Source organism: Colobus angolensis, unplaced genomic scaffold (assembly GCF_000951035.1).
Source record: "Colobus angolensis palliatus isolate OR3802 unplaced genomic scaffold, Cang.pa_1.0 Scaffold284, whole genome shotgun sequence".
Lineage (NCBI taxonomy): Eukaryota > Metazoa > Chordata > Mammalia > Primates > Cercopithecidae > Colobus > Colobus angolensis.
Genome location: NW_012116088.1, coordinates 3,741,122 through 3,763,322, shown reverse-complemented (window position 1 = coordinate 3,763,322; position 22,201 = coordinate 3,741,122). Strand labels below are relative to the sequence as shown.

Here is a 22,201-nt window from a genome sequence, read left to right as displayed (position 1 = left end):
GAGACCATCCTGGCTAACACGGTGAAACCCCGTCTCTACTAAAAAATACAAAAAACTAGCTGGGCGAGGTGGCGGGCGCCGTAATCCCAGCTACATGAGAGGCTGAGGCGGGAGAATGGCGTAAACCTGGGAGGCGGAGCTTGCAGTGAGCTGAGTCCGGCTACTGCACTCCAGCCCGGGTGACAGAGCTAGACTCCGTCTCAAAAAAAAAAGAAAAAGAAAAAGTGGGCCCAGGGGACCAGCGCTCAGCATACAGAGGACCTACGCCGGCACCAGTCTCTGAGTTCCCTCAGTATTTATTGATCATTATCTTTACCGTCTTCGAAAAAGGGAAGTGGCAGGATAATAGGATCTTCGTAGGGAGAAGGTCAGTAGTAAGACATATGAATAAAGATCTCTGTGACATAAGTTTAAGGAAAAATGCTGTGCCTTGATATGCATATGTAAACATCTCCATAGACCTTTTTAGTGCATAAAGAGCAGCATTGCGCTAGCAAGTCCCACCTTTCACCCTAAGGCGGTTTTCTCATATCTCAGTAAACAGAACATAGATTGTGTTTTACACCGAGATGTTCCATTGCCCAGGGAAGGGCAGGAGACAGATGCTTTTCTCTATCTCAACTGCTAATAGGCCTTCTTTCCTCTTATACTAGTCCTCCTCAGCACAGACCCTTCACGGGTGTCAGGCTGGGGGATGATTAGGTCTTTCCCTTCCCAGGAGGCCATATTTCAGACTATTACATGGAGAGAAACCTTGGACAATACCTAACTTTCCTAAGCAGAGGTCCCTGCAACCTTTGGCAGTGTATGTGTCCCTGGGTACTTGAGATTAAGAGAATGGTGATGACTTTTCACAAGCATACTGCCTTCAGGCACTTGTTTAACAAAGCACACCCTGCACAGCCCAAAATCCATTAAACCTTGAGTCACCACAGCACATGTCTCTTGCAAGGACAAGGTTGGGGGTAGGCTCACAGATTAACAGCAGCTCAAATACAGAACAAAATGGAGTCTCTTATGTCTTCTTCTTTCTAGATAGACATGGTAACAGTCTGATCTTTCTTTTCTCCACAGACAAGCTCTAGCCAGAGGGAACAGCCCATACCAGTGGTGAAAACTTGAGTTTCAGTAAAGTGCTCTGGGGCCCTAAATAACCTTTAAGGCAGTTTAGTGCCAAAAGGACAGCAACTCCTAAGCAAGCCCAAATGCTGAGCTTAGAGCCAGTAGACTTGGAGGGCATGCGACTTACTGAGACACCAGACAGGGGAGCTAAGGGAGTGCTTGTAACACCCTTGCCCCAACCCCAGGTAGCACTGTTAGTGGCTCTTCACCACTGCTTGCCCTTTTCTAGCACTCATGCCTCTTTTACCCCAGCAGAGCTCTCTACTTGGAATGCAGCTACCCTCCTAAAAACGCTCCACTCTCAAAAACTCTCAGCCACATTAGACCCTTCTGTTGCCTAATCCCAGTGCAATTAAAAAACAAACAAAAAATCGTTTGGATCCTTAGTGTCTGCATCAGTCCCAATGCTAGTGGCTGGACTGATTAAAAATAGCATGAAGAGACCCATTCCTTCTGCTTCAAGAAAAGAGGGGAAGAGTAAAGAGGACTTTGTTATCTTGAATACCAGTTAAGCCACAGTAGGACAGGGCATCAGAGTCATCAGGCCCCCATCCCAGGTCCCAACTTGTGGATAACATTTCTAGACACATCCTGGGCCAGAAGGGAAGCTGCTGCCTTGAAGGGAAAGATACAGTCTGGGCAGGACCCATCACCTGTTGGCTAAAGAGCCCTTGGGTTCTGAATAGCCAGAAGCAATACCCAGGTAGTACACTGTGGTTCTTGGCTGAGACTCTGCGATCTGCTGGTTTCAGGTGAGACCCAGTATATTCCCAGCTGTGGTGGCCACTGTAAGAGACCCCCTTCTGCTTGAGAAAAGCAGAAGGAAAAGTAAAGAGGATGTTTTCCTTCCCCTTAGGTACCAGCTCAGCCACAGGGAGGTAGAGTACTAAGCAGGCTCTTTGGGTAGTCTTCAATGCCCAGACACCAGTGAATATCCAAAAGCATCCAGACCCCCATGAAAACAGGACCTCATCAAACAAACTAAATAAGTCCCCAGGGAACAATCCTGGAGAAATAGAGACACGTGATCTTTCAGGCAGAGAATTCAAAATCGGTGTCTTGAAGAAACTCAGAGAAACTTAAGATAACACGGAAAAGGAATTCAGAATTCTATCAGATAAATTTCATAAAGATATTGAAATAATTTTAAAGAATCAAGCAGAAATTTTTAAGTTTAAAAATGCAACTCACGGCCGGGCGCGGTGGCTCAAGCCTGTAATCCCAGCACTTTGGGAGGCCACGAGGTCAGGAGATGGAGACCACCCTGGCGAACACAGTGAAACCCCGTCTCTACTAAAAAATACAAAAAACTAGCCGGGCGACGTGGCAGGCGCCTGTAGTCCCAGCTACTCAGGAGGCTGAGGCAGGAGAATGGCGGGAACCTGGGAGGCGGAGCTTGCAGTGAGCTGAGATCTGGCCACTGCACTCCAGCCCGGGCGGCAGAGCGAGACTCCGCCTCAAAACAAAACAAAACAAAAATGCAACTGACATACTGAAGAATGCATCAGAGTCTTTCAATAGCAGAATTGATCAAGGAGAAGAAATAGTGCACTTAAAGACAGGCTATTTAAAAACACACAGTCAGAGGAGACAAAGAAAAAAGAATAAAAAATAATGAAGCATGCCTACAAGATCTAGAAAATTACCTTAAAAAGCAAATCTAAGAGTTACTGGCCTTAAAGACAAGGTCAAGAAAGAGATGGGGTAGAAAGATTATTCAAAGGGATAATATTAGAGAACCACTCAAACCTATAGAAAAGTATCAGTATCCAAGTACAAAAATTGTATAGAACATCTAGCAGATAAACCCAAAGAAGAATACTGCAAGGCATGCAATGATAAATTCCCAGAGGTCTAGGATAAGGGTCCTAAAACCAGCAAAAGAAAAGAAACAATTAACAAACAATGGAGCTACAATACATCTGGCAGCAGACTATTCAGTGGAAACCTGACAGCCCAGGAGAGAGTGGCATGACATATTTAAGCTGCTGAAGGGAAAAAAACTTTTACCCTAGAATAATATATACAGCAAAAATATTCTTCAAACATGAAGGAGAAATAAAGACTTTCTCAGACAAACAAAAGCTGAGGGATTTCATCAACACCAGACCTGTCCTACAAGAAATGCTACAAGGAGTTATTCAATCTGAAAGAAAAGGATGTTAATAAGCAAGAGGAAATAATCTGAACATATAAAACTCCCTGGTAATCTCAAGTACACAGAAAAACACAATGTTATAACACTGTAACTGTGGTGTGTAAACTACTCTTATCTTAAGTAGAAAGACTAAACGATGAACCAATCAAAAATAGTAACTAGGACAACTTGTCAAGACATAGACAGCACAATAAAATATAAGGAGAAACAACAAAGAGTTTAGAAGCAAGGGGAGGAAGTTAAGGTGTAGAGCTCTTATTAGTTTTCTTTGTTTATGTAATCAGTATTAAGTAATTACTAGCATAAAATCGTGGGTTATAAGAAGATAGTTTTTGCAAGCCTCACGAGAACTTCAACTCGAAGAAACACAAAGAATACACAAAAAGAAAAAGCAAGCTATTAAATCATACCACCAGCGAAAAGTACCTTTGCTAAAAGGAAGACAGGAAGAAATGAAAGAAGGAAGAGAAGACCCCAAAATAACCAAAAAGCAAATAATTAAAGAGCAGGAGTAAGTCCTTACTTATCAATAATAATATTGAATGTAAATGGACTAAACTCTGCAATCAAAAGACATAGAGTGGGTGAACAGATTAAAAAATAAGACCCATCGGTCTATTGCCTACAATAAACATATGTGACCTATGATGACACAAATAGAAGGAAAATAAGGAACATAAAAAGATATTCCATGCCAATGGAAACCAAGAAAAGAGCAGGAGTAGCTATACTTAGATCAGACAAAACAGATTTCAAAACAAAAACTATAAGAAGAGACAAAGGTCATTATATAATGAGAAAAGGATCAATTCAGTAAGAGGATCTAACAATTGTAAATGTACATGCACCAAACACTTGATCATCTAGATATATAAGGCAAATATTATTAGAGCTAAAAAGACTGATAGACCTCAATACAATAACAGCTGGAGACTTCAACATCCCACTTTCAGCTTTGGACAGATCTTCCAGACAGAAAATCAACAAAGAAACATCAGACTTAATCTGCACTGTTGAATGAGACTTATAGATATTTACAGAACATTTCATCCAATGCCTGCAGAAGAGACATTCTTTTCCTCAACACATGGATCATTCTCAAGGATAGACCATATGTTAGGTCAAAAACAAGTCTTAAGGCATTTTTCAAAATCCTGAAATAGCATCAAGCATCTTCCCTGACTACACTGGAATAAAACCAGAAATCAACAACAAGAATGATTTTGGAAACTATACAAACACATGGAAATGAAACAACATGCTCCATAATGACCAGTGGGTCAATAAAGAAATTAAGAAGAAAATTGAAAAATTTCTTGAACAAATGATAATGGAAAGACAACATATCAAAATCTGTGGGATACAATGAAAACAATACTAAAGGGAATGTTTGTAGCTGTAAGTGCCTACATCGACAAAGAGCAACTTCAAATAAATAACCTGATGATGCATCTAAAAAAGACAGATAAAATAAACCCAAAATTAATAGAAGAAAATAAATTATAAACATCAGAACATAAATAAATGAAATTGAAATAAAGAAAACAAAAGATCAACAAAATGAAAAGTTTGTCTTTTGAAAAGATAAACAAAATTGACAAAACTTTAACCAGAAAGAGAGAAAGAAAAAAGAGAGAAGACTTGAAGAAATAAAGTCAGACATGACAAAGGAGACACTACAACTGATACAGTAGAAATTCAAAGGATCATTAGTGGATCCTCTGAGCAACTATATGCCAATAAACTGGAAAATCTAGAAGAAATAGACAGCCAAGGGATCCTGAGCAAAAAGAACAAAACTTGAGTGATCACATTACCTGACTTCAAATTACACTGCAGAGCTATAATAACCAAAATGGCATGATATTGGCATAAAAACAGATACATGGACCACTGGAACAAAATAAAGGACCCAGAAATAAATCCATACATGTACAGTGAATGCATTTTTGACAGGAGAAAGGACAGTCTCTTCAATAAGTGGTGCTGGGAAAAACTGGATATCCATATGCAGAAGAATAAAACTAAACCCATATCATTTGCCATATACAAAAATCAAACCAAAATGGATAAAAGACTTAAATCTAAAACTTCAAGCTATGCAACTAGTACTAAAAAACACTGGGGAAATTCTAAAGGACATTGGATTAGGCCAAGATTGCTTGAGGAATATTCCACAACGACAGGTGACCAAAGCAAAAAATGGACAGAAGGGATCACATCAAGTTAAAAAACTTCTGCGCAGCAAAGGAAGCACTCAACAAAGAAGAGACAACAACCCACAGAACGGGAGAAAATATTTGCAAACTACCCATCTAACAAGGAACTAATAACCAGAATATAATAAAGAGTTCCAACCACTCTGTAGGAAAAAAAAAATCTAATACTCTGATTTTTAAAATGGGCAAAAGATCTGAATAGACATTTTTCAAAAGAAGACATACAAATGGCGAACAGGCCTATGAAAAGGTGCTCAACATCACTGATCATCAGAGAAACGCAAATCAAAACTACAATGAGATATCATCTCACCCCAGTTAAAATGACTTTTATCCAAAAGACAAGCAATGACAATAGATGGCAAGGATGTGGTGAAAAGGGAATCCTTGCACACTGTTGGAGGGAATGTAAATTAGTACAACCACTATGGAGAATGGTTTGGAGGCTACTTAAAAAATTAAAAATGGAGTACCATATGATCCGGCAATGCCACTGCTGGGTATATATGTAAAAGAAAGGAAATCAGTATATCAAAGAGATAGCTGCACTCCCATGTCTGTTGCAGCACTCTTCACAATAGCCAAGATTTGGAAGCAACCTAAGTGTCCATCAATGCATGAATAGATAAAAAAAAAAAAATGTGGTACATATACACAATGGAGTACTATTTAGCCATAAAAAGAATGAGCTCCTGTCATTTGTAATAACATAGATAAAACTGGAGGTCATTATGTTAAACGACATAAGCCTGGCACAGAAAGGCAAACTTCACATGTTCTCACTTACTTGTAGGACCTAAGAATTAGGACAATTGAACTCCTGGAGACAGAGAGTGGAAGGACGGTTAACAGAGGCTGGGCAGGGTAGTGAAGTGGTGGGGAGAAAGAAAGGGTGGTTAATGAGTACAAAAAATGGAAGGAATGGATAAGGTATAATATTTGCTGGTACAATAGGATAATTGTAGTTTAAAACAATTTAATCCTACATTTAAAAATAACTAAAAATACAATTGAATTGAAAGATAAAGGCTTGAGGGGACGGATACCCCATTTACCCTTATGTGCTTATTACATACTGCATGACTGTACCAAAATATCTCACGTAACCCATAAATATATACACCTACTCTGTATTCATGAAAATTAAAAAAAAACACACAGTAGTAGTGAGAGTAACACCCACACTTAATGAGTATTTATATGAATGAGGCACTGGGCCCAGTGCTTTAAATAAATTATTTTATGTAACCTTAGCAACAACAGCAGTTTGAGATCATCTTATTATCTCTATCTTAAAGATAAGGCTAAAATAGGTTCAGTAACCTGAGGCCACCCAGGTAGTAAGTCAAGCACTAAATTTGAACTCAGATCTAACCCATGATCACCAATGCACCAGAAGATAACATAAAACCATTTCAGGCCACTGCCACATTGGATTGAAATGGGTGGCTATCTGCGTTATGGTAGGGCACCGAACGTTTTAACTATTTCCACCCATTTCCATACCATATCCCAACATCTCCACCTGGATCATTGTGGTTGTTCAATAAGTGAGTGAATTAATAATAAATAATATTATGACCTAATCTGGGCAGCCTTTTGCAGGCAGTGACAAGACCTAATGATTTGTTCCACTCAATTCCACTTGGAACTCTCATTCTACAATCCAGCAATGTAGCTCAACTGAATTCCTACATCGTTTGTTACATGCAAGGCTAACGGGTGAGATGTTTATTCCCATACACACACACTCAGAGTCATTAGATGCAAAAACTTAGATCTTCCTTTCTGAAAATACTGCTCATTTTTCCTGCCCAGATGAAATTTAATCACGAAGTAGCGTGATGTTCCAGAAAGAGAACTGGACTGAGAGTCAGGAGATTCATTCAGGCCCCATCAGCTGCCAACATGGGCCCTGGTAAGTCACCTAACCTTCCTGGGCCTCACACTCCTCAGCACAATAGCCGTGCTCAGTGACCACATGGGCTAGTGGCTGAGGAAAGGTTTTAGTTATTTTTCTCTGAGTCACTAAGACTAAAACAAAATAGGTTTGTGCGCAAATTATTCCAGTTAACCTAATAATTTCTACCATGAACAACCATGCTTTAAAAAAATTATGTTTTTGTGTAACCAACAAACATGGCAGCATATGACCCTGAAAGAAAGAGAACTGTGTCATCTTACTACATGATGCTCTGCTCTCCTAAGACTGAAATTTGTGTACAAGATAGTCAAGGAGAGAGGGAGAAGAAAGGAGAAGAGGAAGGAGAAAGAGAGAGGGCGATTGAATAGCTTCATGCAAGCCACAGTCATCCTGTAAATATTTAACTTCATGATTTCCTGTTCCTCTTGTCTTTTTTTTTTTCCTCCCTTGCTCTGGACTTGGATACCAAAATAGCATTGCTGGTGTTTAATAACCAAAAGCTAGGCAAACATTCTTCTTGTACTTCAAGCACCTTCAGGTATGATTTGTAACTTGTCATCAAGCCCATTCCACACTAACTCAAAGGCAGAGGAAGAAAACCTCAATCCAGCTTGAACAAAGGGGAGGAAAGAGCAAGATGGAGCCGGGCAAGGGCAGTGCCTCAGAGCTTGGATTCAGAATGTGAAAGCTGGGGAGCAGTCGGAAAACTCAGTCACATGTTGATGGGGGCTGCGAGGAGTAGTTTTATCTTTCTTTTTTTTTTGAGACGGAGTCTTGCTCTGTTGCCTGGGCTGGAGTGCAGTGGCCGGATCTCAGCTCACTGCAAGCTCCGCCTCCCGGGTTTACGCCATTCTCCTGCCTCAGCCTCCTGAGTAGCTGGGACTACAGGCGCCCGCCACCTCGCCACCTCGCCCGGCTAGTTTTTTGTATTTTTAGTAGAGACGGGGTTTCACCGTGTTAGCCAGGATGGTCTCGATCTCCTGACCACCAGGATGGTCTCGATCTCCTGACCTCGTGATCCGCCCGTCTCAGCCTCCCAAAGTGCTGGGATTACAGGCTTGAGCCACCGCGCCTGGCCAGTTTTATCTTTCATGAGTCAAAATCTGTTTTCCAGTGATCGTTTCAAATAAAGTTCTCATCTCTAGAGCCAGCTTTCATCTGTGCATTTCCCTCTGACATCATTTTTAATATGCACCAACTCCAATGGGGCTTTGTAACTTACCTTTAGTAACCACGTGGAAAAAGGGAGAGCAGCACAAAAAGCATCAAGGTACTTTCTCTCACCTGCTCCAGGAAGGGGAGGTTCCATCCACCAAAGTGCTATGGAGAGATTGCTGAAGGGGGCAACCAGGAGAATTCCATAATTTCTGATTCTATAGTTGTCAATTTTTATCATAATCCATAAAAGATTTCACCCAACGACTTATAATTTATACAACAGCAAAACATATTGCTATGATAAGCAATGTTTTACCTTTCTGAGAATAATTACTGTGACTAGCTTTCTCTAAAGACTTACTAATTTGCCCTTATTCCCGTCATCATCTGAAACGACTTATGAAGCATCTGTTAGTCAGTCAGTCATTCCTTCAGTGATATTCACTCTGCACCTACTATAGGTCGGAGTTAGGGACTCTAGTTACTGAAACAACCTCCGACCCAGAACATACATATGAAAATGAACTTTTTATCAAACGTTGTCTTTTTTTCATACTGACCCCTGGCATATTTACCCCATGTGAAACATTTTTCTTAAAAGCAGTCTCTGCAAAATTCTCTTCTGCTTCATATTTTATCTGCTACCTAAGCTATAATCAGATAATTATTTTAAGCCCAGAAAACTTCATGCTAATTCAAGTACTCTTCCTTTTTGCCAGAGCAATCAAAGTGTTAAATTATAGTGCCAGCCAGCCACTTATGTGAGAAGGGAAAAATAATAGCAATTTTTGTATAGTGGGAAAACCATGGCATGTGAAGGTCAAATAGACCTGGGAATGGGTCCTAGCTCTGCTACTCCATTCATTCTCTCATTCATTCACTTACTCATGCATTCAACAGATGTTGATTGTGTTGTTTCTGCAGGACAGACTGAGCGAAGAGATATAGCAGAGAAGAAAACAAAGCCCCTGCCCTTCCAGAAATTATATCTTACAGAGGAGAGCACTAAACAAGCCACCAAATCTAGAGGCATGTCACTGTATAGCCTTAAATAAGTTCACCTTAAATATTTCATCTCTCTGAGTTTCAGTCTCCTCACCTATAAAATAGAGGTCTTGCAAAGATTAAATGAGGTTATATATGTGTAACACCTGGCACACAGTAGGCAATAAATGGTAGTTATTATTTCTGCTCTATTTCTTTGTCAAACTCTCTCTCACTCCCACCACATCCTCTTTCTAAAAAATTTTCCAGTTTCCTAAATTAAGAGTACAGGGCTATTGAATCCACAAGCTAAATCTTCATTTCACAAATATTCACATATTACATCTTGAGGATTTGGAAGGTTCCAGGCCAGAAAGATCTAAGGAGCTAGAAATATGCTGACCTGTAAGCGGGATCATCTAAGGGAATTACTCTCTACAATTACACTCTAGGAATTACTGGAGTCTGGAGAGGTGAGTGCCTTGATTGTATTTCGATTGGCTAGGCTATATTTCAATTGGCTAGGCTATATTACAATTCTCCAAGATTAGAAGTTAAATTTTGGAAGACCAATAGCAATGCAAATGAATGTTCTCCAGGAGGTATCAATTAATCTCTACCCTGTAGAAAAGATCCCAAACACAGCATTTTATTGCCCTATAGGATATTGAAAAGTTTTACATCTATTAGAAAATATTCATTTCAGGGGGTGGAGCAAGATGATCACAAAGAAACCTCCACTGATCGCTCCACCACAGGAACACCAAATTTTAACAACTGTCTGCACGTAGAAGAGCACCTTCATGAGAACCAGAAATCAGGTAAGCAATCACAGTGCCTGGTTTTAACTTCCTATCACTGAAAGAGGCACTGAAGACGGTAGTAAAGACATCTTGAATCACCTATGCCACCTCCCAACATCCCCCCAAAGCAGCCATGTAGCATAGAGAGAGAATATGCACTTGGGGGAGAGAGAGCACAGTGGCTGGGGGCTTTGCGTTGAATTCAGTGCTGCAGAGAGCAAGAGCAAAGAGGAAAACCATGCTGAACTCAGCCTGCGCCTACCCACAGAGGGAGCATTTGGATCAGACCCAGTGAGAGGGGAAGTACCCATCCCAGCAGTTGGAAACTGAGTTTCTAGGAGAGCCTTGCTACTGCAGGCTAAAGTGCCCTGGGGTTCCAAGCAAACCTGAAAGGCAGTCTAGGACACAAGGACTGCAATTTTTAGGCAAGTCCTGATGCTGTGCTGGACTTAGAGACAGTGGACTAGGGTAAAGCATGATCTAGTGAGATACCAGGTCAGGTGGCTGGGAGAGTACTTGCTCCACCCCCTCTCAATCCCAGGCAGCCTAGCTCACAGCTATAAAAGTGACTCTCCTTCTGTTTGAGGACAGAAGAGTGAAGAGTAAAGAGGATTTTGTCTTGGATCTTGGATACCAACTCAGCCACAGTAGGACAGGGCAGTGGGCAGAGTTGTGAGGCCCCCATATCAGGCTCTAGCTCCCACATGACATTTCTAGAAACACCCTGAGCCAGGAAGGAACCTGCTGCCTTGAAGGGAAGAACCCAGTCCTGGCAGGATTCATCACCTGTTGATTAAAGAACTCATGGGCCCTTAATAACCAACAGCAACATGCAGGTAGAAAACTTGCTTCTTGAGTGAGACTCTGAGATGTCCTGGCTTCAGGTATCAGCTAGGTCACAGTGGAGGAGAGCACTAAACAGGCTCTTTGGGTACCTGAGTCCAGGCCTAGGCACTTGGACAGCATTTACAGATCTGCCATGGGCCAGATGAAAGCCCACTGCCCTAATGGGCAGTATTCACCACAAGCTGAATGAAGAGCCCTGGGCCATAAGTGAACATCACTGGTGGCCTGGAAGAGCTCCTTGTGGGCCAGTGGTAGTGGTGACCACAAGGAGAAGTTAGTTGCTCTGCCTCTGAAAACAGGAAGGAAGTTGTCTCATGGTTTGAGGACCTGTTTAGCTACAGTGGAATAGAACACCAGATAGATTACTAAGGTTTTTGGTCCAATCCCTGGCTCTAAGACAGTATCTCTGGACCCATCCAGGGCCTGAGGGAGCTCCTTGCCCTGAAGTAAAGGACACAAACAAGGCTAACTTCACCAGCTCCTGATTGTAGAGCTCTAGGGCCTTGATTAAACATAGATGGTAGCCAGGTAGTGGTTACATTAGGCAGTGGACAAGACCCAGTGGAGTCTCAGTGGTGGTGACCATGGTACCTCTACAAGTCTGCAAGAACCATACATTACATGAGGCCCAAGTCACTTTGAATATCTGGAAAGCATTCCCAAGAAGGATGGGCACAAGCAAGCCCAGAATATGAGGACTACAATAAACACCTAACTCTTTGATGCTCAGACACCAATGAACATCCACAAGCATCCAGACCATCTAGGAAAACATGGCCTCATTAAACAAACTAAATAAGGCCCCAGGGAACAACCCTGGAGATATAGAGATATGTGACCTTTCAGACAGAGAATTCAAAATAACTCTCTTGAGGAAACTCAAAGAAAATTAAGATAACACAAAGAAGGAGTTCAGAATTCTTTCAGATAAATTTAACAAAGACATTAAAATAATTTAAAAGAATCAAACAGAAATTTTCGAGTTTAAAAATGCAGTTGTCATACTGAAGAATGCATCAGAGTCTTTCTACAGCAGAATTGATCAAGGAGAAGAAAGAAATAGTGAACTTGAAGACAGGCTATTTGAAAACACACAGTCAGAGGAGACAAAAGAATAAAGAATAAAAAACAATGTGTAACTGCCCAAATTTGTAACCACCCGAGGGGTTCACCTTGCCTGCTACCTAGACAGAACTGATTTATCAAGATAGGGGAATTGCAATAAAGAGTAATTCACACAGAGCTGGCTGTGCCAGAGACTGGAGTTTTATTATCACAAAAATTAGTCTCTCCAAGCACTTGAGGATCCGAATTTTTAAGGATACTTTCATGAGTAGGGGCCAGTGAGTTGAGAGTGCTGAAGATTGGGTCAGATATGAAATCAGAGGGAGTCAAAGCTGTCCTCTTGCATTGAGTCAGTTCCTGGGTGGGGACCACAAGATCAGATGAGCACTTATATTGATCTGGCTGGGTGGTACCAACTGATCCATCAAGTGCAGGGTCTGCAAAATATCTCAAGCACTGATCTTAAGTTTTACGACAGTAATATTGTCCCCAGGAGAAATCTGAGGAGGGTCAGAATCTTTTAGCCTCCAGCTGCATGACTCCTAAACCATAATTTCTAATCTTTTGGCTAATCTGTTAGTCCTACAAGGGCAGTATAGTCCCCAGGCAAGAAGGGTTTGGTTTGGGGAAAGGGTTGTTACTGTCTTTATTTCAAACTATAAATTAAGTTTCTCCCAAAGTTAGTTCAGCCTATGCCCAGGAATCAACAAAGACAACTTGGAGGTTAAAAGCAAGATGGAGTTAGTTAGGTCAGATCTCTTTCACTGCCTCAGTTATAACTTTGCAATGGTGGTTTCAAATGAAGTATGCCTACAAGATCTAGAAAATTACCTTAAAAAGACAATCTAAGAGCTATTGACCTTAAAGAGGAGATAGAGAAAGAGATAGGGGTAGAAAGATTATTCAGAGGGATAATATCAGAGAACCACCCAAACCTATAAAAAGATATCAATATCAAAGTGTAAGAATGTTAGAGAATACCAAACAGATTTAACTCTAAGAAGACTACCTCAAGGCATAATCAAACTCCCAAAGGTCAAGGATAAAGAATCCTAAAAGCAGTAAGAGCAAAGAAACAAATTACAGACAAGGAAGTTCTAATACATCTGGCAGCAAGATTTTCAGTGGAAACCTGACAGGCCAGGAGAGAGTGGCATGACATATTTAAAGTGGTGAAAGAAAAAAACTTACACTTTAGAACAGTATACACAGCAAAAATATTCTTATAGCATGAAGGAGTAATACTTTCCCAGACAAACAAAAGCTGAGGAATTTCATCAACATCAGATCTGTCCTACAATAAATGCTAAAGGAAAGACTTCAATTTGAAAGGAAAGGACAGTAATGAGCAACAAGAAAAATCATCTGAAGTTCCAAAACTCACTGGTAATAGTAAGTGCACAAATAACAAGGAATATTTTAACACCGTAACTGTGGTATATTAATTACTCTTAAGTAGAAAGACTAAATGATAAATAAATCAAAAATAATAACTACCACAACTTTTCAAGACATAGACAATGAGATATAAAGAGAAACAAAAAGTTATAAAGCAGGAGGATGAAGTTAAGGTGTAGAGTTTTTATTGTTTTTATTAATTTTCTTTTTGCCTGTTTGTTTGTTTATACAATCAGTGTTAAATTGTCACTAGTTTAAAATAATGGGTAATAAGACAGTATTTGTAAGCCTCATGATAACTTCAAATAAAAAAACATACAACAGATACACAAAAAATAAAAATAAAGGAATTAAATCACTAGAGAAAACTGTCTTCACTAAAAGGAAGACAGAAAGGAAGAAAAGAAGGCAGAAAGACCAACAAAAAACAAAAACAAAAAAAAGAAAGCAAATAAGAAAATTGCAGGAGTAAGTCCTTACTTATCAATAATAATGTTGAATGTAAATGAATAAAAATCTCCAATAAAAAGTCACAGAATGGCTAACTTAATTTTTTAAAAAGACCCAATAGTCTGTTACCTATGAGAAACACGCTTGACTTATAAAGATACTCACAGACTGAAAATAAAGGGATAGAAAAAGGTATTCCATGCCAGTGCAAACCAAAAAGAGAAAGAGTAGCTATATTTACATCAGACAAAATAGGTTTCAAGACAAAAACTGTATAAGAGACAAAGAAGATCATTATATAATGATAAAGGGATCAATTCAGCAAAAGGATACAACAATTGTAAATATATCTGTATGTACCCAACACTGGAGCACTGAGATATATAAAGTGAATATTATTAGAGCCAAAGAGAGAGATAGATCTCAATACTATAATAGCTGGAGACTACAACATCCCACTTTCAGCATTGGACAGATCTGCCAGACAGAAAATCAACAACAACAACAAAAATTGTACTTAATCTGTACTATAGAACAAATGAGCCTCATAGATATTTACAGAACATTTCATGCAATGGCTGAAGAATATACATTTTCTTCCTCAGCACATGGATCATTCTCAAGAATAAACCATATGTAAGGTCACAAAACAAATCTTAAAACATTAAAAAAAAAAGCATACTCTCTGATCACAATGGAATAAAACTAGAAATCAACCACAAAAAGAATTTTGGAAACTATACAAACACATGGAAAGCAAACAATATGCTCTGGAATGACCAGTGGGTCCACGAAGAAATTAAGAAGGAAGTTGAAAAGTTTTTTGAAACAAATGACAATGGAAACACAACATACCAAAACCTATGGGATACAGTGAAAGCAGTACTAAGAGCGAAATGTATTGTCATAAATCTCTATATCAAAAAAAAGAAGAAAAACTTCAAATAACCTAACAATGCCTCTTAACTAGAAAAGCAAGAGCAAAGCAAACCCAACATTAGCAGAAGAGAATCAGTAATAAAGATTACAGCAGAAATAAATATAATTGAAATGAAGAAAACAATACAAAAGATCAACAAAAATAAAAAGTTGGTTTTTTGAAAAGATAATCAAAATGAACAAATCTTTAGCCAGACTAAGAAAAAAAAAAAGAGAGAAGACTCAAATACATAAAATCATAAAAATACATAAAATACAAAAAAGGAGACATTACAACTGATACTGCAGAAATTCAAAAGATCATTAGTTGCTGCTATAAGCAACTATATGCCAATAAATTGTAAAGCCTAGAGGAAATGAACAAATTCCTAGACACGTAAAACTTATCAACATTAAACCAGGAAGAAATCCAAAACCTGAAAAGACAATAACGAGTAACAAGACAGAAGCTGTAATAAAATCTCTCCCAGTAAAGAAAAGCACAGGACCCAATGGCTTCACTGCCAAACAGTTAAAGAACTAATACTAATCCCACTCAGACTATTCTGAAAAGTAGATGAGGAGGGAACACTTCCAAACTCATTCTATGAGGCTAGTATTATTCTGATACTAAAACCAGACAGAAACACATGAAAAAAAAAAAGAAAGAAAAAAAGAAAACTACAGGCCAATATGATTGGCAAATATTGATGCAAAAATTCTAAACAAAATACTAACAAATCAAATTCAACAATACATTAAAAAGATCATTCATCATCACCAAGTGTGATTTATCCCAAGGTTGCAAGAATAATTCAACATACATGAATCAATCAATGTGATACATCATCATATCAACAGAATGAAAGACAAAAACCACATGATCATTTCAATTGCTGATGAAAATCATTTGATAAAATTCAGCATTGTTTTGTGATTTAAAAAAAAAAACCTTTAAAAAACTGGAAGTAGAAGGAACATACCTCAACATAATAAAAGCCATATACAACAGACCCACAGCTAGTATCATACTGAATGGGGAAAAACTGAAAGCTGTTCCTCTAAGATCTGGAACAAGAGAAGGATGCACATTTTCGCCCCTGTTATTCAACATAGTACTGGAAGTCCTAGCTAGATTAATCAGACAATAGAAAGAAATAAAGGGCATCCAAACTGGAAAGGAAGAACTCAAGTTATCTGATTTTCAGATGATAGGATCTTTGGAAAAACCTAAAGACTCCACTAAAAAACTACTAGAACTGATAAACAAATTCAGTAAAGTTGCAAAACACAAAATCAACATACAAAAATTAGTCGCATTTCTATATACTAATACTGAACAATCTGAAAAAGAAATTTAAAAAATAATTGTATTTACAACAGCCAGAAACAAAAATTAAATTCCTAGGAATTAACAAAAGAAGTAAAGGCTCTCTACAATGAAAATTATAAAACACTGATGTAATTAGTGGAAAATAGCACACAAAAAATAGAAGATAATCCATGATCATGGATTGAAAGAATCAATATTGTTAAAATGTTCATACTACCCAAAGCAATCTACAGATCCAATGCAATATCTATTAAAATACCAATTACATTCTTCAAAGAAATAGAAAAAAAATCCTAAACTTTATATGGAACCACAAAAGACTCAGAATAGCCAAAACTAGCCTGAACAAAAAGAACAAAACTGGAGGGATTATATTACCTGATTTCAAATTATACTACAGAGATATAGTAACCAAAATGGCATGGTACTGGCATAAAAACGGACACACAGACCACTGAAAGAGAACAGAGAACCCAGAAACAAACCCATATATATAAAGTGAACTTGTTTTTAACAAAGATTCCAAGAACACACATCGGAGAAAGGACAGTCTCTTCAATAAATGGTGCTGAGAAAACTAGATATCCATATGCAGAAGAATGAAACTAAACCCACATCTCTGGCCATATACAAAAATCAAATAAAAATAAATACTTAAATCTAAGACCTCAAGCTATTAAGCCACTATAAGAAAACATTGGAGAAACTCTCCAGGATATGGGATTAGGCAAAGATTTCTTGAGGAATATCCCACGGACATAGACAACTAAAGCAAAAATGGACAAATGGGATCACATCAAATTAAAAAGTTTCTGCACAGTAAAGGAAGCAATCTACAAAGTGAAAAGACTACCCACAGAATGGGAGAAAATATTTGCAAAGTACCCATCTGACAAAGAATTAATAACCAGAATATATAAGGAGCTCAAACCACTCTCCAGTAGAAATATCTAATAGTCCAATTAAAAAATGGGCAAAAGATCTGAATAGTGTGGGTGTGGTGGCTCATGCCTGTACTCCTAGCACTTTGGTAGGCTGAGGCAGGTGGATCACTTGAGCTCAGGAGTTTGAGACCAGCCTCAACAACATAGTGAAACCCTGTCCTTATTTCTAAATAATAATAATAAAAAGATCTGAATAGACATTTTTCAAAATAAGACATACAAATGGCAAACAGGGATATGAAAAGGTGCTCAGCATTGCTGATCATCAGAGAAACGTGAATCAAAATTACAATGAAATCTCTCATTCAAGTTAAAATGGCTTTTATCTGAAAGACAAACAATAACCATTGATGGTGAAGATGTGGTGAAAAGGGAACTCTCATACACTGTTGGTGGGAATGTAAATTAGTACAACCAGGATGGAGAACAGTTTGGAGGTTCCTCGAAACACTAAAAATAAAGCTACCATATGATCCAGCAATCCCACTGCTGGGTATATACCCAAAAGAAAGGAAATCAGTCTATCGAAGAGACTTCTGCACTGCCACATTTGCTGCAGCACTGTTCACAGTATCCAAGATTTGGAAGCAATGTAAGTGTCCATCAAGAGATGAAAGGATAAAGAAAATGTGGTTCATATACACAATGGAGTACTCTTTAGCCATAAAATAAATGAGATCCTGTCATTTGTAGTAACATGAATGGAACTGGAGGTCATTATTTTAAATGAAATAAGCCAGGCACAGAAAGGCAAACTTTACATGTTCTCACTTATTTGTAAGTGCTAAAAATGAAAACAGTTGAACTCATGGAGATGGAGATTAGAATGATAGTTACCAGAGGCTGAACAGGGTAGTGGAGCAGGGAGGGGGTGGTAAGTAGGGATGGCTAATGGGTACAAAAATTAGAAAGAATGAAAAAAATCTAGTATTTGCTAGCACAACAGGGTGACTATTGTCAAAAATAATTTAGCTGTACATTTTAAAATAACTAAGAGTATAGTTGGATTGCTTGTAACGCAAAAGGATAAATGCTTGAGGGGAAGGATAGCCTATTTATCCTACGTGATTATTACACATTGCCTGCCTGTATCAAAGTGTCTCATGTACCCCATCAATATAGACACCTACTATGTACCCACAAAAATAAAAAATGTAAAAATTTAAATATTCATTTCAGAATCCCCAATTGCCTGTATAAATGTTTGTTCTTCAAATTTCCCTTTGAACCAGTCCAGTCACAACATCTTATGGTTCCTTCATTCATTAACAAGTTGAGTAAAATCTTTGACTTGTGTTCAGTGTATATTTGCATGAAAGTCTTGTTTTTAATTCCTTGAAAATTATAATTTAGAAGGCTTAATGAGGCTTATCTCTAGGGATGCAAATAGCAAATTGTAAACATTCTGCAATTAATTTGTAGTTAAAATTTGAATAAACACTGGAAAGGTGAAATGCACAGCTACCTCTAAACCTTTCAAGAGACTCTCATATTGATCTGGGATTATAGTAGCCATTTAGCTGGGACACAGGTGCTGCCAGCCTCACACCAAAGAGTCCTATCAAGTTTTCTTCTGATCTCCCAACAGCAATCCCATTTAGAGCAAGCTTTGACTCGAGGCTCCAAGGAACTGCTAGAGACAAAGGGAAATATTAAAAGAGCTAGACTCGAATAAATTCCTTTTGACTGCTGAGAACACAGAATGATTTGTTGTTTTTTAATTAACAGGGACAAGGTTCTTGAAGATCAAGGAAAGTGGGAAGTAAGTTCAAATGTTGACAAAATATCCATCCTCAGAATTTAATTAGAACTCCCCTGCCCAAGAAGATCAAGACCAGGGAGCATTAAGGCAGGTTTGGCTGGATGGAGTCTATTTGCAGAAGCTGTGCTTGGAGAGTGAATAAAATAATGAGACTGCCTAATGCTTTCCAACCTGGGTTAAATTTGAGGGAGATTTTCAGAACACTTTTCATATAGAAGGAAGAAGAATTACAAGTTAAGTCAGAAAATTGTTCTAGACTGGAGTTTTCAAATCTCAGGACTCTCGACACTGTGGGCTGAATAATTCCCTGCTGTGGAGGGAGGCTGTCCTGTGTATTCTAGGATGTTTAATAGTATCCCTACATTCAACCCCACCAGTGGCAACATCTCTCATTCCCAACTGCAACAACCAAATACGTTCAAAACCTAGGGTGTGATTTTTTTTAAGTCACAGGTGGAATGATTGAGTTCAGGCAGAATATTATCAGATATATTAAGCAAGGGGTCCCTGGAGGCAGTTTTGGCAAATACTAAGGACTGCGGTTATGAGCTGAAGCGGACTTAGCTGTGCATCCACCCTACTTGACCCAGTTATGGTACCTACCTGGCCCCGTGGGCAGGTGAGTTTCTTCTGGTTACAGGATTTTTGCAGTTGTTAGATACTTGTTTTCTCCTGTAATCTTCAAAGCAAGCCAACTGGGTAGATATTATCAGCCTATCGGGCAGATGGAAGAGTTGAGGCGCAGAGAATACGTGATTCACCCAGTCACAGAAGGGGCAGACCAGTGCTCAAAGCTCTCAGAATCCTCATCAGAACCCTTGGTATTACAACACAGAAGAGAAGGTGTGCACTGCCCAAGCGTGGGAGAAAGCCAAGGCTACTGTGGGAAACTTGGACTTCACTATGGTGGGTAATTAAGCCTCTAATCATACAGACTTCTTAGTTGTACACCCCGACAGCCAAGACAGCAAGAGTAAGAAGTTCATAAGGACGACACTGGGGAGTTCTCACATTTGTGCCATATCACCCCCAGTGACAGCCTGCCCCAGAACAATTACAAAGTGAACTGTTTCAGGGAATGTACTCCCCTCCTTGTATTCCTCACTTCCACGTTTGCAGCACACAGGGCAGCATGCTTGTTACAAATGTAGCCCAGCACTCACCAAAACTCCAAAGTTTACTCATAAGTCTGATTGAGCATAGAAGCACTTAGAAAAAAGAATAGAAGGACTATTAATAAAATATCCTACGGACTGAATGAGAAATTGCTTAGCAGATAATAGCCTTCAATAAATCCCAGAGGAAAGCAGAGGCAATAAAGTGAAATTATAAGCTCTTTAAGCAGACAAATAAATGTAGCAACAGTAAAAGTTGTCTAAAAGATAAATGAAATATATCCACGGGGCAGTTTTACGTCCTTGTTGCTGCCATTTGTTGACTATCTACCATTTCTCAGGAATGGAGTGAAGTAGTTTCCATACATTCTGTTATTTAATTAAACCCTCACAGGGGACCGTTTTTATCCCCATTTTCCAGAGAAGGAAATTGAAGTTTGCAGAGCCAGGCTCTACACTGTTATTTCCATAGTAAGAGGAGCAGTAGAGCAGTTACATTTGTCGAGGAAACTATTACTCTAATCACCTTATACACGTATTTCATTTAATGTTTAAGATAATCCTAGGAAGTAGGTATTATCCAGCAAGCTAAATAGAAGCACACTGAATAACTGTTATGCACCAGGATGGTGCTAGGTGGTGGGAATACACCAGTAAACAGTCCCCGCCCTCACAGAACTCACAGTTTAGAGAGAAAAGCAGGCATTAACAAACACTTTCAGATGAGGTGAGTGGTACATCAGTGGGCATCTCCATAGATGTTACGAAAGTATATAAAATGATGTCTATATTCATTTTCTGGGGCTGCCATAACAAAGTAGCACAGACTGGGGGGGTTTAAACAACAGAAATGTATCGTCTCACAGTCTGGAGGCCACAATCAAAGTGTTAACAGTGCTGGCTCCTCCTCAAAGTGGTGAGGGAGAATCTGCTCCAGGATTCTCTCCCAGCTTTTCGTAGCCCCAGATGTTGCTTGGTTTTTAGATAGAATTCTCCCCATGTCTGGCCATCATCTTCCTTCTGTACATGTCTGTTTCTGTATCCATATTTCCCTCTTTAAAAAAGGACACCAGTCAGAAAAGATTAGGGTCCACCCTCATGACCTCATCTTAACTTGATCATCTGCAACGACCCTATCTCCAAATAAAGTCACATTCACAGGTACTGGCAATAGGACTCTAATATCTTTTAGGGATATATAATTCAACCAGCAACAGTTTCATTATTACAGATGGAGTAAATGATGCTCAGAGAAATTGACCTGCCTAAGGTCACCCAGCTGACACGTGGTAGTAGTGCAATTCTGTCTTGGGTCGGACCAGCCCTGAAGGCCAAACCTTTAACAACTATGCTAAACCAGCTATCAAGGAGACAAGTCTTAAGAAAGTGCTTCAGAAATTTTTGCTCACTGATTATCTCTGCAAGACACAAAATCATTTATTCTTTTTTTGTTTGTTTTTTTGAGACAGAGTCTTGCTCTGTCGCCCAGACAGGAGTGCAGTGGCCGGATCTCAGCTCACTGCAAGCTCCGCCTCCTGAGTTTACGCCATTCTCCTGCCTCAGCCTCCCGAGTAGCTGGGACTACAGGCACCCGCCACCTTGCCCAGCTAGTTTTTTTGTATTTTTTAGTAGAGATGGGGTTTCACCGTGTCAGCCAGGATGGTCTCGATCTCCTGACCTCGTGATCCACCCATCTCGGCCTCCCAAAGTGCTGGGATTACAGGCTTGAGCCACCGTGCCCGGCCACTTATTCTTTAATTCATCCAACAAACAGTTATTGAGCACCTACAGTGTCCCCATGCCAGGCTTGGTGCTAGCATTAGGGACCTATCCATGAATAAAAACAATAATCCCTGACCTCAACTTTTACACACAGTCATTAGAAGTTGATAAGTCCTCTAAAAATAGAGAGGAAAAGAATGAAGGAGAGAGCCTTGGAAGCAACAATTACAGCAGGACTCACTGAGATAGGGTTTGGGGTTGAGTCCTGCAGGGGATGAGG

The 22,201-nt window shown here is 39.3% G+C and overlaps 1 protein-coding gene across 1 annotated transcript in view; it reads right to left on the bottom strand.

Annotated features, from left to right (window-relative positions):
• The window catches only part of PROM1 (prominin 1), a 125,181-nt gene extending 123,730 nt beyond the window's left edge, over positions 1-1,451 (bottom strand). The window contains exon 1 of the mRNA XM_011948851.1: positions 1,442-1,451. The gene's annotated coding sequence lies outside the window, so the exon portion shown is untranslated. The remainder of the gene's footprint in view (positions 1-1,441) is intronic.
• Between the last annotated feature and the right edge of the window lie 20,750 nt (positions 1,452-22,201).